The following is a 15,923-nucleotide window of genomic DNA, read 5'->3' as shown; positions in this document are numbered from 1 at the left end:
CTCTTATAACTGCAAATCGATCGTATCATTGCTTTCTACCACTATTTGAGAATCTCCATTTCTCCCCACTACCATCCCAATTTTGATAGGTGTCATCCTCTTAAAACCTTTTCACATTGTGATTGCTTGAACTACATGTTTTCAATATTTACGTTCTGTAGGCCACATTTGTTGAGTGATTCGTATATGATACTTAGTAACAAATTTTTCTTGACTAACATTGGAGCAATAATGGTAGTAAACTTTAAGGTTGCCTTTAAAATATCAAGCATGAGGACTCCCATCTTGTGTTCACTTAGTTCCTTCTACCGTGGGGTTCAAAAAACAAGCTGCTTGATTTTTGTGAAACGTGAAGGGGACTATTCTTTTTTGTTTTATTCCTCTAAACAATCACTTAATTTGTAAAGGGGTTTTTATTGCTCCAAACAATCGCTTAATTATTAAAGGGGATGGACCCTCGTCACTATATGGCATGGCCATATGGTTCATAGGGGATCTAGGGCCCAAATTGGGGGGGGGGGGGGGGGGGGGGGGGGGGGGCCGAGGCGGCTTTAATCTCAAGCGTCTTATCATGCAGTGAACTAGGGGTGAACTAGGGGCGGGTAAACTAGGGTGTGATCATGTGCCATGCCAACATGGGACAACGGCACACGCTAGAGTGATGGTAGGGCATTCGTGTGGCACCTGGGAGGTCTTGGGTTCGACCCACACCCTGCGAGGCGGGTGAACTTGGGGTGCCATTTTTGCCTCGAGTTCACCCTCTAGTTCACCGCACGATCGGACGACTGCGATCAAGGTCGTTCCACGCGCTTGAATTTGGACCCTAGATCCCTCGTGGCTGACCCCGTGAGGGTCGATAAGATTTGAACTTGCACCGTCTACAGCACCCACTTAATGACGTGTACAGGAAAGGTTTTGGTAGGGGTTTAGGCGAGGGGGGAGGGGAATGTCTATGGCGAGAGCTCTGCTTCTGCGAGCGCATCGTTCTTTTTGCTCGTCAGCGGCCTTTCAAAGTTCTCAAGACAACGGATATCCTCTTTTCTTGCGTGGCCTGTGCTCGGCCGCCACTCCCGCTGCAGAATCCGATGCCGCACAGCCCGTCCCAGACATTGCCGCAAACCTCATAGCCGGCCATGCTGACAGTTCTGGAACCGCCCAATACGCCCAGCGAATCGGCTCTGCTGCAGGTATACTTCCCATTTCATACGTTCAAACTTTGGCCTTGTACATGATTGCCAATGATAGAGTCTTTTAGAAGGCCAACACACAGGGTCTAACTAAAATGGGCCCACTCAGAGGTCAGGAACTGAGTGCAATTGCATTACTTCTTCGAGGTAGGAATGGGTCAAGGGTTGGAGGTGGGGGCCAAAGCTCGCCTGTGGGGGCTCTAAGGAGCTAGCATCTTTACTCTCAGATGAAATTTTCTGCATTGCAGGACATCTGATGTCCGACCAAACTGCAGGATTCTATGCTAGCAAGAATTTGTGTTTAATAACACTTTTATTAAACCCCCTGGGCTTTGGAACGGGGCAATGAGTGTTTGCAGAGCTTTTAGAAAGCTAACAGGAGTGCCTCACAGAACCTCTTAAAATTTTAGTGGTGTTGTTGCCTGTTGTTTGGGTCAACTTGTTATGAAGTCTACTGTGAATGCTCACTATGTAGGCAAATGTGATTCTTGTAATAGTGGTGTTGTTACCTGTTATTTGGCTCAACTTGTTACGAAGTCTACTGTAAATGCTCACTATGTTGGAAAATGTGATTCATGTAATAGTGGTGTTGTTGCCTGTTGTTTGGGTCAACTTGTTACGAGTCTATTGTAATTGCTCACTATGTTGGCAAATGTGATTCTTGTAATAGTATGTGGGCGCTATATGGTCTAGGCCCATGTTCATCAAGACAAAAGGGGTTACACCTGCAGGGTGTATATATGATCATAGATGTTTTATATGAGTGAGAGATGATGTTGGCGCAAGGGGTTGCACAGTTGCGGGTATCTCTCAATTGGAAGCCCTTTAGCATCTGGCTGCAGTTGTCTTTACAAGATGATAAGAGGAGGCTTACATTACGACGTGTCTTCCCCTACAAGCTGAGTGTAATGCGTAGAGGAAAAAACTAAGTGGATTTTATTAGGATTGAGGAACATTGTAAGTTATTCTCTACTCACTGTCAGCTGCCTGCATTTATGACCAGGGAAGTTTCTGTGCCTCTGCAGATATCAGCAAATGGATTTATTTGTCGAAGCTCTGATAGTTTTGTGATTTTTGTAATAGGTTATCTTGCATTCTCATGACTATTGTAGCTATTTGCTTATTCCTCATTTGAGCTCTTAACACCCATGATTATAGCACGCTCCATGAGGGGACCTCAGCTGTCAGCTTTGGGCAACATCAAAGCGTTTTTCTCATGGATATGGCTTTTTGTATAGACTGATGCTTTGCCTTTTCTACATTTACCATGTGAGTAGTGTTGCGTAATAATGTTTTTATTTCATGCCCATGGAAAGCTACAAAGGGGATAGAATGGATTGGTGGAGGGATTAAAAGCAGCCTTTCTGTTTCTAGAGCGGGAAGGGACATGCAAGGTCCATTGGGTGGCTGGCTGCACACAGCAGGGTCACAAGGAGGGGATGGTCCAGACAATGGGGTGGTCGTAATGGGCGTCTTGGGGTTGGCGTCCCAAAAATGGGGGACGGCTAGGAGATGTGCCAACAGCCTAATCTTTGAGAAAAATTGGCTAAAGGCAATTTATTTTGGGGCCTTAGAAGCAGTCTCTTGCCCTTCACAAGCCTCAAGCTCTCAAGATTCACGCTCAAAGCAAGCCCAAGTTTGAAATGATGGTCACCTTGCAAGTTCAAGGCTCAAGCTCCCTTTCTGTCTCAAGCCCAAGCACCCCAAGCGCAAGTGACACTCAAGTACCACCTTTCATGCCCAAGTTCCCAAGCTCAAGTGACAAGCCTTCTAGTGATAAACAACGAACCCCTCTCTCTCTCTCTCTCTCTCTCTCTCTCTCTCTCTCTCTCTCTCTCTCTCTCCATTCCTTCAATTTTCTCAATAAAACAATGTTTCTTCTCTTCATTTCTTTAATTTTCTCAATAAAACATTGTTTTCTTGAGGAAATTCTCGTCCCTTTTCACGAGAAACATTGTTTTATTGATGGCTAATTTTACTACGTCGGAATATCAAGAGTTTCGATCTGGACGAAAGGAGAAGCTAATTCCTTGATCAAAACGACCGAAAAGGAGAAGCGAACTCCTTGATCAAAAGAGCAGAAAGGAGAAGCTAACTCCCTAATAAAAAGAGCAAACTGATTGTCGCTCGTATCGTCCCTCGGAATTTTTTTTGAGCTAACTTGAATTGTTTTGCAGATATGCTGTAATCGCGGACGATTGCTCTCTTTCAAGAAGGGGAGATGTAACAGACTGTTGACGTGTCAAAGCCTAAAGAATGGAGTCAACTTACAAAAGCTAGCCGAGGGGCCTAAACCCTAAGAAGAGCAAGTAACAGAAGAAGAAGTCCTACCAACTTACGGGGACCCCATTCGATGGGGCCCCAAGTGACAAAAAAAATTAATAAAGCAGTATCCGAACACACGCCAAAATTGATGACGTGGCAGATTTCCTAAAATTGCGCTGACATTATGACATGGTAGGTTGTACGGAATTCCACATTTTGTGCTTGTTGATGACGTGGCAGGTTCTACGGATTTTTGTAAATTGCGTTGGCAGCTTTTTTGCTTTGCTTTTGGACCAGAAGCTTTAGAGTTTTAAAGTCTTTTCACTATAACTGCTTTTCAGGCCTAGGGCCTTTAAATATGAGGTTAGGGCTCATTCTTTGGCATGCTTCTTGGAGAAGGTGTAGAGTTTGGAGTACCGGCTTGTATTGTGTTGATGCAATATAAAGAAACACCGAAAGGGGCGCCAGGGTTTGGGGCCAATACTCTCCGAGGTGGAATTCCGCCACTCCGTTTTGCGTGTCGTCTCTCTCTTTCATTTCAGTTGTTATTGAAGTGTTAAAAGTCTGTTCTTTTCTATTGGCACGTGGTGCGAGTCTTGTGACAATTACTCTCTTTTAAGAAGAGAGTCTGTCACAAACTGCTGACGTGTTGACCCACTGAATAACGGAGCCACTGTGTATGTCACCGGCCGAGGGACCTAAACTCTAAGAAGCAGAAGTAGCAGAAACTGATGACGTGGCAGCTATACAGACTGCTTGGATTTTGCGCTAATTGCTGACGTGGTAGCCTGTACAGAATCTTGCGTTTCATGATGACTGTTGACGTGGTAGACTGGACCGGATCCCATGTTTCACGTTGATTGCTGACGTGGTAGATTGTACGGAATCGCGCGTTTCACGTTGACTATTGACGTGGCAGACTGTACAGATTTCCTTGATTTGCTGTTAGGTGTAGCGGAATGAATGTTGTATTTTCTCAAGATTAGTGATCTTTATCGTTCAAGGTTCCTTTTAGTTCTTTAGGGAAAGAGAGAGCTTTCCGTCTTGTAGAGTGCTGTGGTCACGAACAAAGTGAGTGGATGTTGTGCGTGCAAATGAATGAGACTGAGAGAAGGAGAGAGAAGAGATACGAGGTTGTAAAACCCTCCTCCGAAGGCCCCACTCTCGTCGGTGAGATTGGTCTACTTGATTGCACAAATGCGTACAATGCAGATGCAATGGACCGATGCAATGGGACTATGCCGATGATGACGACGATGACGTCGACGGCGACTTGATGGCTGAAATCTGTGATCTTCTAATCGCTGAATTCGGGGACTGTTTCGGTGTCTGAAAATGACTGTTTTGGCTGCGTTTTTATGGCTGAAAATTGGGGCTTTGCCGGGGTCTTTGCTGAAGGTGAAATCGCTGATGTTCTTGCTCCATAAAGCTGCGTTTTAGGCTGATTGTACTTGCTGCAAAAAACGCTGCCAAGGCTGAGTTTTGCTAGCGTTAGTGCTCGGCTGAAAACGCTGGGAAGAGCAGCAATGTCTGGCGTTAGTAAAAACGCCCAGGCCGAGGTTGGGAGTCGTGGGAAAAACGCCAAGATGGGAGTGATGATGGCGATGATTGCTTGGGAGGAATGCTGGGAATCTTGTGTTGCCGCGGTAACTGCAAGAGGAAACACCGACGGAGTTCTTTATCCAAAACGCTAGGCTCTGGGGGGTACTGCTGAGAAGTGACCTGTTGAGCGGGAAGCTCCTGCTGCCTCTTCTGCCAGAAAGTGCTAACTTGGGTTTGCTTATATATTAACTTAGCAAAATTGCCCTACCTACTTTTGTTGGAAAGTCACTTAAAAATAATAAGTGAAAATAACCAATAAATAGGAAAATAGGCTAAATGCACTGAAAAATTTCCCTAACTGATGCTAATGGATTCTGATGGGAATTCCGATGATCATGCTGTGTGCAACCGGAGGATATGCATCTATGCTAAGTGACTGGGCATGCACGGTCTACGAATAGACTCACAAAAGTGCCAGATCAGTGCTAATCTAGACTTGACTTGACTTGAGTGAACCCTGCTGTTGTGTAGCTTGTCCACGGACACATAGGGTTGGGATGTGTCACGTGACATTTGCACTATTGACGTGGCAATTGTACGGATTTTCGTAAATCACGCTGACAGTTTTTGGGCATCTGCTTTTGGACGAGATGCTTTTGACTTTGAAGGCTTTTCATGTAAATTGCTTTTAATGGCCAAGGGCCTTTAAATATGAGGCTAGGGCTGATTCTCTGGCATGCTTCTGGACGAAGGTGCAGAGGATGGAGTACTGGCTTGTACTTTGTTGATGCAAAATAAAGAAATATTGAAAGGGGCATCAAGGTTTGGGGCCAATACTTTCTGGGGTGGCATTTTGCCACTCCGTGTCACGTGTCGTCTCTCTCTTTCAGTTCAGTTGTTATTGAAGTGCTAAAAGTCTGTTCAATCTGTTCTTTTCTGTTTGGCACGTGGTGCCCGTCTTGTGACAGAGTCTATTGAAACCTTTCAAGGGGGAGGTGCCAATTGACAGGGAGCCTGAGGAGCAACCTGAAGTGGAACAGAGTGAGGAGATTCTCGTTCTGGAACAGATACTAGCTTACCAGGAAAGGAAAGAGCAAGGTAAAGTGAACGGCGGTTCTTAGTCAAGAAGTATTCGGCATTGGATGCAAAGTGGATGGAGGAGGAGGACCTAGCAGATACTCCTCGGATACTGGAACTTTACCTTGAGGCTTTTGGTCTAGCTTTGACTATTCCAAGAAATCTCGGAGATCAGCAGGGTTGAATTTGGTGCAGACGGGAGTGCACAAGAGGAGAGTCACTGTCACAGACGGGAGCGCATAACAATATAAAGTATTCTCAAATAAATGAAATTTATCACTTAATACTGAAGCCGGAGGATATAGAAAGAAATAGAGAGAGCGAGAGAGATAGAGAGTGAGAGATCGACACGGTACCAGGGACTAGACCCCCCTCGTAGTATCTTTATTACTGAGGAGAAGTCTATACAAGCACTTCAACCGAACGTATTACCACGTTCGTTCTAGAATAAGACCTTATGGTTCCCGGAAGCCTCATCTTCCATCCTCAAGGCAAAGCCCTATTCCTAGGAACTTCCGTTCCTTATTCTGAGTCCTCGAGAATCTAAGTTCTAGCCTCGGGATTTCACCTTCCAGACTCAAGGCATGGCATCCTTGCAACTTTTTTCTGACTCTACTTCCAGAGTCTTCTTCCTGCAGAACAACTCTGCTTTCTTGGACACGAAGTCCTCCTTGGGAGTCTCAAGTTCCTAATCCCAACTCGAGAGTCTATCAATATCAGATTCGTGAATTTACTTCCCAATCTCGGGTACAAAACCCTTGGGCTGATCTGGCTCTAGCTCCTCAGAACGCTTTTCTCCTGCAGAGGCTTATGCCTTCCTCTGCTCCTACTCCCTCACGAAGAGGAAGTACACCTGCAAACAAATACTCAGTGATCATAACAAGAAAAACATTACCTTCAAAGCTTTGGCGCTTGAAACGCAATTCGGTTCTTGAAAAACAATTCCCCGAGAGAGTTCTCACAGAGGAAGTGTCTCTTCCAATCCTACACACAGAAGAAATGCGCTCTCGGGTTCCTTCTCATAAATCAGCCCCGTCCTCGTAGTTTATGGGCTGAAAACAGAGAGAAGCAGCAGCTTGTCGCGATGGAAACACGCTCCGTAGGCACTTCTTCGCGAGGGAACTCGCGCATTGGGTCCTGGCCACATCTGGTACACTTGGGGCAGCCATAGGACTCACCGGCGGCGTCATCTCCACTGCTGAGATCTGCAGCAGCCCATCCTCCTTGCTAGCGCTGGCTTTCTTCCCCCGGTGTGAGAGAGAGAGGCTGCTTTTGTGCTCCTGGCAGCCGGTAAGAATAGGGGCGACCTCGCCTGGCACGAATAGGGGAGGGAGCGGGGCGCCAAAGAGATGGAGAGAGAGATCACTTGGGCTGCGCCAGAAAGAGAGAGAGATCGTACGCTGCTGCTGAAAGGCAGCGCTGGGTTTTTTTGTGATTTATTTTAAGGGTGGCTGCCCACTTATCAAGTGGGCGACGGGTCTATTTAAGAATTTTCTGAACCTGCCCAAAAACCAATAAAACCTTATAAGTTAAAAAAAATGCTTACATAGCACTTCCTAGGCGTCCGTGGATGCAATCTCATGCACAGTTGCAATGCAGACATAGACTCCCTCGCAGGAAAGCATGTGCTTTCCCAAAAAGCAACCTGCTTTCTTAGAAAGCACCCGTTTTCCCTCAAAGTTTCCTATGAACCCATCTTCGTTCAAGTGCTTGTTCATCCTTGTGCTTAAATCTAACCCAGTTCAGAATTTCCTCCTGACTATGGATATTCCCTTTCCGATGCACTTGTCACCCACCTTGTGATGCGTCCTTTCCTATTGAACTTACAGTACAATCTCCTTTGCGATGCTCTATGTCAATCATCCTATGACGTATCAGAGATGTCTGCTCCCGGATGGTCGAATGCTTCTTCCCGATGCTCCCCGTCACCCATCCGATGTGACGCATCTGAAGTACCCATTCCTGGTGGCCTTACAAATATTCCCTTTTACAGTGCTCTCGTCATCACTCTGAATGACACACTAGAAATATCTGTACTCGGATGTCTTCAGTGAGAAAAACCCTCTCACTTAAAATTCCAATAATTCATATAGAATTATTTTTTTGTGAGATAAAGCCAATCTAGCAACAGTCACTCTACTTCTTTGTCACAGGTTACCCAGATGGAATAAAGTCTGATTTTTCTTTGGATTTCAGGGATACTGGTGGACTTACAGTATTCTTTTGGATGACTTTATGAAAGAAGTACTTCGACATGTAAATCCCCGAAATGAATTTGATTTACTTGTGCTCTTTCATGTGAGTCGTGTTTGAGTGCATGTTTGAAAGACGAAATGACTGCAGCATTTGGGTCTTGAGATTCTAGATGAGATGGACGTGATAGCAATAAGAATTAGTCAATTCAGACATTCGTGAGATCTGGGATAGATCTAGATGCTATCGCTAAACACGTTGCCGATACATCATGGTCCGATATCTCGATGTACTTTATGTGATTTGATTTGAATGTGATTTGAATCTTCAGTGACTGTCGTCTTTGTGTAAGTGTTGGATTTGTGTCGTCTAGTGCGTCGGTACTTAGAGTCGGTGTCTATTGAATTGGTTTCTCGCTTATGTTTGATTTTGCAGGCGTAATTGAGGGCAATTACAATTCTTTCTAGAGGGGGTATGTCACAAAATGATGACGTGGCATGTCCAATTGATGGATATGATGGATAAAATTACTATTTTATAAGTTATCCCAACTTATGGGGGTTTCGTCCGATGGGGCCCATGGGGACATAAAGAGATTAAAGAAATTGCGTGCAACTATTGACGTGGCAGATCTCCACAAATTGCGCTGATGTGGCAGGCTGTACGGATGTCCACAATTTGCGTTGACATCATGACGTGGCAACTAAACGCGCTGGCTGTTTTTGGGCCAGATGCTATTGGGACTTGACGCTTTTGAACTGCCTTTGAGACTTTGCTTTTGGCATCCCTTATACTGTTTATAAGAGCCCTTGGAGCCTCACTTTGCAGAGCATCTGGACGCAGAGTCTGAGAGTAGAGGTTCCTCGAGAGTTGTACTTTGCAATGATTAATGATAAAGAAATACCGAAAGGGACGCTAGACTTTGGGGCCTATTCCACTGGGCACGGAACTCCGCCGGTCTCTCTCTCTCTCTCTCTCTCTCTTAAAGTTCAGTGATTTTGAAGTTTCTGTTGAATGTGTTGCTATTGATTTCTTGCTTGGAGTGTCCAAGCGTGTTACACCTTCTCAATTTATGATTGGTGCATTGTATATGGAGGTATGCTATTGGCTTGTTCTTTAATACTTCTGCATGCGCCTAGCTCCATTGTGACTATTTTATTCATTGTCCAATGTGTTAATAGTATGGAATTAGTTTAGTTACTGCTTTGTTTCCGATGTTCAAGGAGGGCTTGAGTGCCTGATATTTCTCACGAGTCTTTTAGCGTGTTTATGATTGAGGGATGGATGCACCACCCTTTTGAAAGGGGAGGCAAAGGGAGGGGGGGTGAGGGTGTGGGGAGGAGCTTGAGTTATTTCTGAAGGTCTGCGTGGAAAGTGAATACTCAGCATATTACCGGGTTGATACTGTATAGCGTTTCAATTGTTGCTATGATATGAAATTAAGGAATGAACCCAGAATTGTGTCAAATTGTAGCATAAATGCTGAGCATTGGGATAGACTCAAAGTGGTGCCTTCAGATCCTTTCTTTTTGTATGCAGTACTGTCTTCCCCTATAGCAATTTGAAGTCACATATTAATGTTAAATAGTATGACTGGATCAGGTGTGCAGTAATGTGCTTCACTATGTTTTTCTGATTTTTTGTAGGGCCTGGTCATTTTAGACAGCTGAGAGCTGGTGGGCAGCTTGGCGATCTAGTTGTTTCATCTCTTGGCATTGGAACATTCGGGGCAGTGAGACTGAAGAAGTAGACATAGATTACATTAAAACTATAACAAGGGGATTTAACCTTGGCATCAATTTTATAGACACGTAAGTTATCTTGTTATCCAAGTGGCTAAGTTATTCAGCAGATTGGCTCACTTTGCTGTATATCTGTGATTTTGCAGAGCAAGTAATTATCGTAGTATGCATAGTGAGCGAGCAGTGGGTCGAAGCATTGCAAAAGCTATTGATCAAGGTATCATAAAGAGAAACGAAATAGTTGTTTGCACCAAGGGAGGGTTTCTATCATTTGATTATAGAGAGAGCGTCGATCCTCGCACATACATTGAAGATAAGTATGTCAAAGCTGGACTTTTTCAGTGGGAAGAATTTGTAGGAGGTGTTCACTGCCTCTCTACACCATTTGTTATGAATCAGGTGAGAGAAAAAACGGTTTAACAATTTTTGCTTACAAATAATTTGGTACTACTTGTTTTATGTGACAACTCTCAATTGCCAACTGTTGCCAAAGCATGTAATAGTCTGCTTCACCCATTGGTTGAAAAGAAAGTCATCACAAATTGTATTGACATAAATTGCGAGAGTCTCATGGGTAAAGTGGTACCTGGGATGTTGAGATGGTTGTAAGGATGGTGTGCCTCCTTTTCAAGCCACTGAGAATGTGAAGCTGCACGATTCACCCCTACTCCAACAGCACTCCCTGAAATGGTGAAACTTGTCACATCAGCCATTGTGTAATCTCATTAAATAATTCACTTTGCTGGAAGACAAAGGAAGGGGCTGAGAGCTGAGAAACTGGGACATTTGTGGTACGGTCTTTGGAGGAGCATTCAGAAAGCTACGGGTTTTAGCCATGCAATGGTTCCCCAAAATGTCAAGGTGGCCTCAGCCCTACTCCAAAGAACTCTCTACCCATGTTGCAGGGGCACCATGATTTCGACCTTACGTCAACAATGCTTGATTTCTCTGGACTCAAGTTAATGAAAGTGGTAAACTTGTCTCCTTGAGTTAAAAGAAGTCATTGTGGGGTACCATTGAGTTTTGAGAGCATACACACAACCCAAGAGAAATCTGTGAGTGATAAGATAGCTGGTTCTAATACCAATTTCACAGGCAGTGATAAATATGAGAAAGACCTGTCTCACACCACTTACGTGCACCTTTTAAGTTGCATCAATAACTTGGAGAGAGCGGGATGGCAAGATCGTTTACCACTTTGGAATGGAAAGATTTTTCTGAGCAGATTCGTGGGGTCACAGCAGTTAGCATACCCTATCTGGTTCCGACAGATGCTATAGGATTTGACTTCAGTGGAAGCACAGGAGTGGTCTGCCTTCTTAGGCAGGGTATAACCCACTACCAGACGTCTGTTCTAAGATTGGAGTAAGTGTGCTGAGATTATTTCCTCATGAATGATATTGTCAGACCTTCGGATGACACCAAAGGTCTTGGTATCTATTCTCTTCTGTGTCGCTTCGGAGCACTCAACTTTCTACTATTTAGTATTGCTCTTCAAGAACATTAGTTGTTGCAGATACTTCGATTGGACTTTATAGGCTTTGTAGGATTACATTTAGGCGTTGATCAATCTCTACTTTCTTGTAAGGATTTTTCAAGAGGGTGCTGTTACTAGATGGTAAATAATTGTTTCTTTTCTTTTTTGTGTAGAAGCAAATAAGGTGATTTGGTTTTTCTTCTTTTCCGGTTTTCTTGTGTGCCTTGTGTTTTTGCGGGTGTTTTAGCCTCTCTTATAATTCGTAAATTCAGACTATTCTGACCTATGAAGGTGTATATCTGAGTGGCTTGGTAGAGGGTCTTGAGCTATAGAGAGTTTTTAGGGATCCTTTCAGAGTATAGGCCACGTGTGGGGCCTTGTGTTTCTCCTATTGCTTCACTTTAGGTAGCTGAGTGTTTCGTCCCCAAACATCAGGATGGGAGCTTGCAGTATGTCCTTCCAGTGTGAACCTGGCCCTTAGGTTATGAAGTCCTATAAATAGGACTTGGGTCTCATTTGTGAGACATCTTGTGTGATCACCACACTTGGACTCTTGGCCCTTGGCAGCTTTGCCCGTACACCTGTACTGGTGTGGGCTTGGTGGTATGGGACACCGGCTCTTGTGGTAGCCCGCTGGCTGCAGGATCGAGGGTGAGCCCGTATTGGCTCTATGGCTGGGAGGTGAGCCTGATGTCCTCTCATTACGTGTGTCTAGTTGTGAGTTTGGCTTGTGTCATGTCATGTGTGCAAGATGGATCCGGCGAGAGACTAACATTGGTAGCAGAGCTTCTTCCTGCTCGTATGCACGACATGGAGACGTGCACAAAACCACTAGAGCTCATTGGACTGTGATGGCCCAGCTTGACAGGTTCTCTCAACTCTCCTATAGGGTGGTATGGGACACTACTAGCGAGAGAGGAGGGCAAGGGGGGGCACATGCTAGCCGGTGGTGGGAATCTGGTGAATTTTTTTCACAGATTCTCGTGCGTGGGGATGCTGATTGCTGGGGCAGTCACATGGATGCTTGGTGTGTCTTTTGATCTCTCCGTAACCGAGTATGTTTGAGGGTGTCCTCGGGAGCTGCCACTCCAAGGACTTGATAGCACCTTCTGTAAACGCGTCTCGGTAAGAGAATTTTATTGCTCATGGAGTATATCATTTCCAGGAAACGGAGATGGAAAAAGTATGTTACATTTGTGCATCATGGTAGTTCAGCTTCCATGCATCATGGTGTTCCGACCATTGTGTCTCATAGGCATTATTCCTCACCCTATGAGGTCAATGACGAAAACCCAAGACGTGCAGTGGTGTGCAGAGCCGTTGGCTGCACTGCTGTATGTAGCCTGCTGGGCCGCTGGCTGTACATGCCACGTCAGCACGCACGAAGGCGGCCAGGCACGCAAACGGTCAGCTCAGCCAGGTGTGCAGCTCGAGGGCGGAGAGTAGGGGCGACACGACGGCGGCCATGCAAGGCAACGCGAAAGCAGCTACATGGGTGGTTACACTTGCGGCGGCAAGTCTGCGTTGGCACAAGAGGGTTGGTTATGCGAGGGCCGCAAAGTTCTCAGTCGGCGCTCGTTAGTTTAGGAGCATTAAGGGTTTTTCTTTACCCTTCCTTACCAAAGTGGCCGCCCACTCTTTCAAGTGACCAGCCCTATTTTAAATAGGTACAAACTGTCCCTTTTTTAAAAATCAAGTCACTTAAAAGGCCGGACAAAGTGAGAAACCTGAAAATTATTCATGAAATGAGTAAAATGCAGAGTAAATACTCGGGAAGGTTCCCCGCTTGAGGCAGTTAGCCCTGTAGGGTGGTTAGTCCTTCCCGCCTCTCCTATTTAATGCGCCGTAGAGCAGGAGCGTTTACTTCATTATCATCGCTCTCTCTCTCTCTCTCTCTCTCTCTCTCTCTCTCAGAGGATTACCGCCCCTCCCCCACCAGACACTCAGAGGGGAGTGACACTCCCACAGGTGGAGGTGAGCCGAGCTAGACGACGACCACGAGTCACAGGCTACAGGGGCGCGAGCTCCCACCACCGACAGATCGAGGAGATCCGAGCCCGGGAGCGCCGTGCCACTGAGGAGCGAGTGGCCCAGATGAGGGCCGACCCGACAGCTTTCATCCGGGCAGCCTTGGCACCAGACCCGCCCATGTACCACATCTTACATCCCCCATTAGTACAGGATGGAGCTAGATAGCTTGATGCATTCTCATGATTGTACTACCTTGAGCATATAGACATGCATATACCCCTATAGATAGAGCTCCATCCCTCCTCAGATACCCCACTACCTACATTCAGTTCAGTTTTGTATCAGTTTTGTTTCATTTGTCTTTCCGATAGACGGATGACATACACACCATGTACATTTGATTTGTCTCATAGGCCGATTTCGGCCTGACATAGACGTTAAAAATCTTTCTTTCTTTCTTTCTTTTCTCTCTCTCTCTCTCTCTCTCTCTCTCTCTCTCTCTCTCTCTCTCTCTCGCACAAAGGTCTTGTGCTCCCTCTCTCTCTTTTGCTAGTGCCATTTTACTTATTTGCTTTATGTCTTGGGCGCTGTTCCCCAAGCGAGTCTCTACGGCATACTCCCGTATTTACCCGCACATCCAAGCGCCATGGCGTCACATGACGCTTCTCCGCACGAGAATGGCGCTGTGAGCACACATCAACTAATGGAGGAGGGCCTCTTTCTCCTCCTGATTCCACACACACGCATAGGCTTCGTCTCGAGAGTTCTTCTTTTCCGCCATTTGCCTTTGAAACATCTCTCGTTGCTATGCTGCAGTAGCAGTTTGTAGAGATGCAGAGACAACTCGTGGAATTGTGCTCTACGCAGGTCTCATTTTCGCTCGTCACCATGGGTACTTTGCCTCTTCAGCTCTATCTTGACCTCTTCAAAGGGGAAATGAAAGAGCGCGAAGAGATTGCTAGACTCGTGGTTGGCGAAATGGACCGCCTTCTTCGATATGCATCGTTTTATGGATGCCCAACGTCTTGGGCAGCTTCCGTTCATGCTAAAGGGGAAGGCCTACTCTTGGTGGGCTGCGCTACGACCACAACCCACAACTTGGGCAGAGTTTCAATCGATCTTTCGCTCTCGCTTTGTGTAAGTCGATAGGATTGAGTGTTTCAAGAAGCTATTTTGCTGTGAGACGGGAAAGTGAACTATGGACGCTTACTCACAGGCCTTCAAGGATCTTCTCCACAAAACGAAGGCTCTCGATGACCCTATGATCATTGTGCAGACGTTGTACCTCTTCGGATTGCCGCCAGCATATCAGAACGAGGTTTTACGCAATCCGTCCACTTCTATTGAGGACATCTATAAGTTCGCCAAAAATTATAATAATACTTTGGCGGCTTCTGAAGGTGGCCCGACGGATGGGCAGACTTCTCACCGTGGTTCCTTCACGTCAAAATTCAAGCGCTTGAACGCTTGAGCAGCCACCAGTCAATCATTGGACCTTATGGGGAAAAACCCATGAATGTCAGCAAATCAAAGGCAGCTCATGTGGAAGATCAAAAGAAGAATCATTGTTTCGCCACCAGACCGGCCACTTCCGCGGTGAAAGCGTCCCCCAAGCAAAAGAAGAAAAAAAGTCATTGGGCAAGAGCTACAATAGAAACTTTAGTCAAGATGGGTGATGATGATGATGAAGATTAAGCCTCACATAAAAGACACTACTCTAAAAGTCATTGGGCAAGAGCTACAATAGAAAATTTAGTCAAGACGGGTGACCTTGAGGAGCTATATGCTGCATTGATAGATCATGGCTCTAGAATCAATCTTATGTACAAGATTTTTCACATGAAGGGAAAGTGGCCAAAAGACACGGACCATGGTTGGATGATTAGAGCTACCAATAAATCATCAAGATATCTCATGATATCTGTAAGTTAAGGATGTGGCCATTGGCAATGTTAAAGACGAGTAAAACTTCTTTGTCTAGAATTACTTATCCTCTTATACTTTGGTATCCATATATCATAGCTATTCACATGGAAACAAGGTCTTGATGGTTCTACTTATCCTGATAAAGAGTAGAGATAGGAAGCAAGCTATCCAATTCTTGATAGGATGTGTGAATCATGAGAACCGTGGTAGTCTTGGGAGTATCCACTACTAAAGGCAAACAAAGAGTTCAAGGAATCCACGAGAGGGGCTTTGTCCATGTACCATTGTGAAGCAAAATTGCAACATAGAAAAAAAAATAGATTCTCGCTTGACCTAAACCAAGAAGAAGCTTTTTCAATAGGTTTCAAGAGATAACACATGGGTCATCATGTTTCATGAAGCTTCAAGATATGAAGAGAAGTGAACATCAACATGTATATAATGTACAAAATGAGATGAAGGAAATGGGGCTATAATGATTTCTAAAATGCAGGATGGAAGCCAAGTTGTGGAAGTGTGCAATATGGAACTATATAAGATGAT

The 15,923-nt window shown here is 45.2% G+C and overlaps 1 pseudogene; it reads left to right on the top strand.

The window, feature by feature from the left end:
* Positions 1 to 907: 907 nt before the first annotated feature.
* LOC147439111 (L-galactose dehydrogenase-like) lies at positions 908 to 12,414 on the top strand (annotated as a pseudogene).
* The last annotated feature ends 3,509 nt before the right edge of the window (positions 12,415 to 15,923 follow it).

Source organism: Adiantum capillus-veneris, chromosome 16, assembly GCF_014529385.1.
Source record: "Adiantum capillus-veneris isolate H3 chromosome 16, ASM1452938v2, whole genome shotgun sequence".
Classification (NCBI taxonomy): domain Eukaryota; kingdom Viridiplantae; phylum Streptophyta; class Polypodiopsida; order Polypodiales; family Pteridaceae; genus Adiantum; species Adiantum capillus-veneris.
The sequence above is the reverse complement of the archived record's forward strand: the minus strand, read 5'-3'. Positions and strand labels throughout refer to the sequence as shown.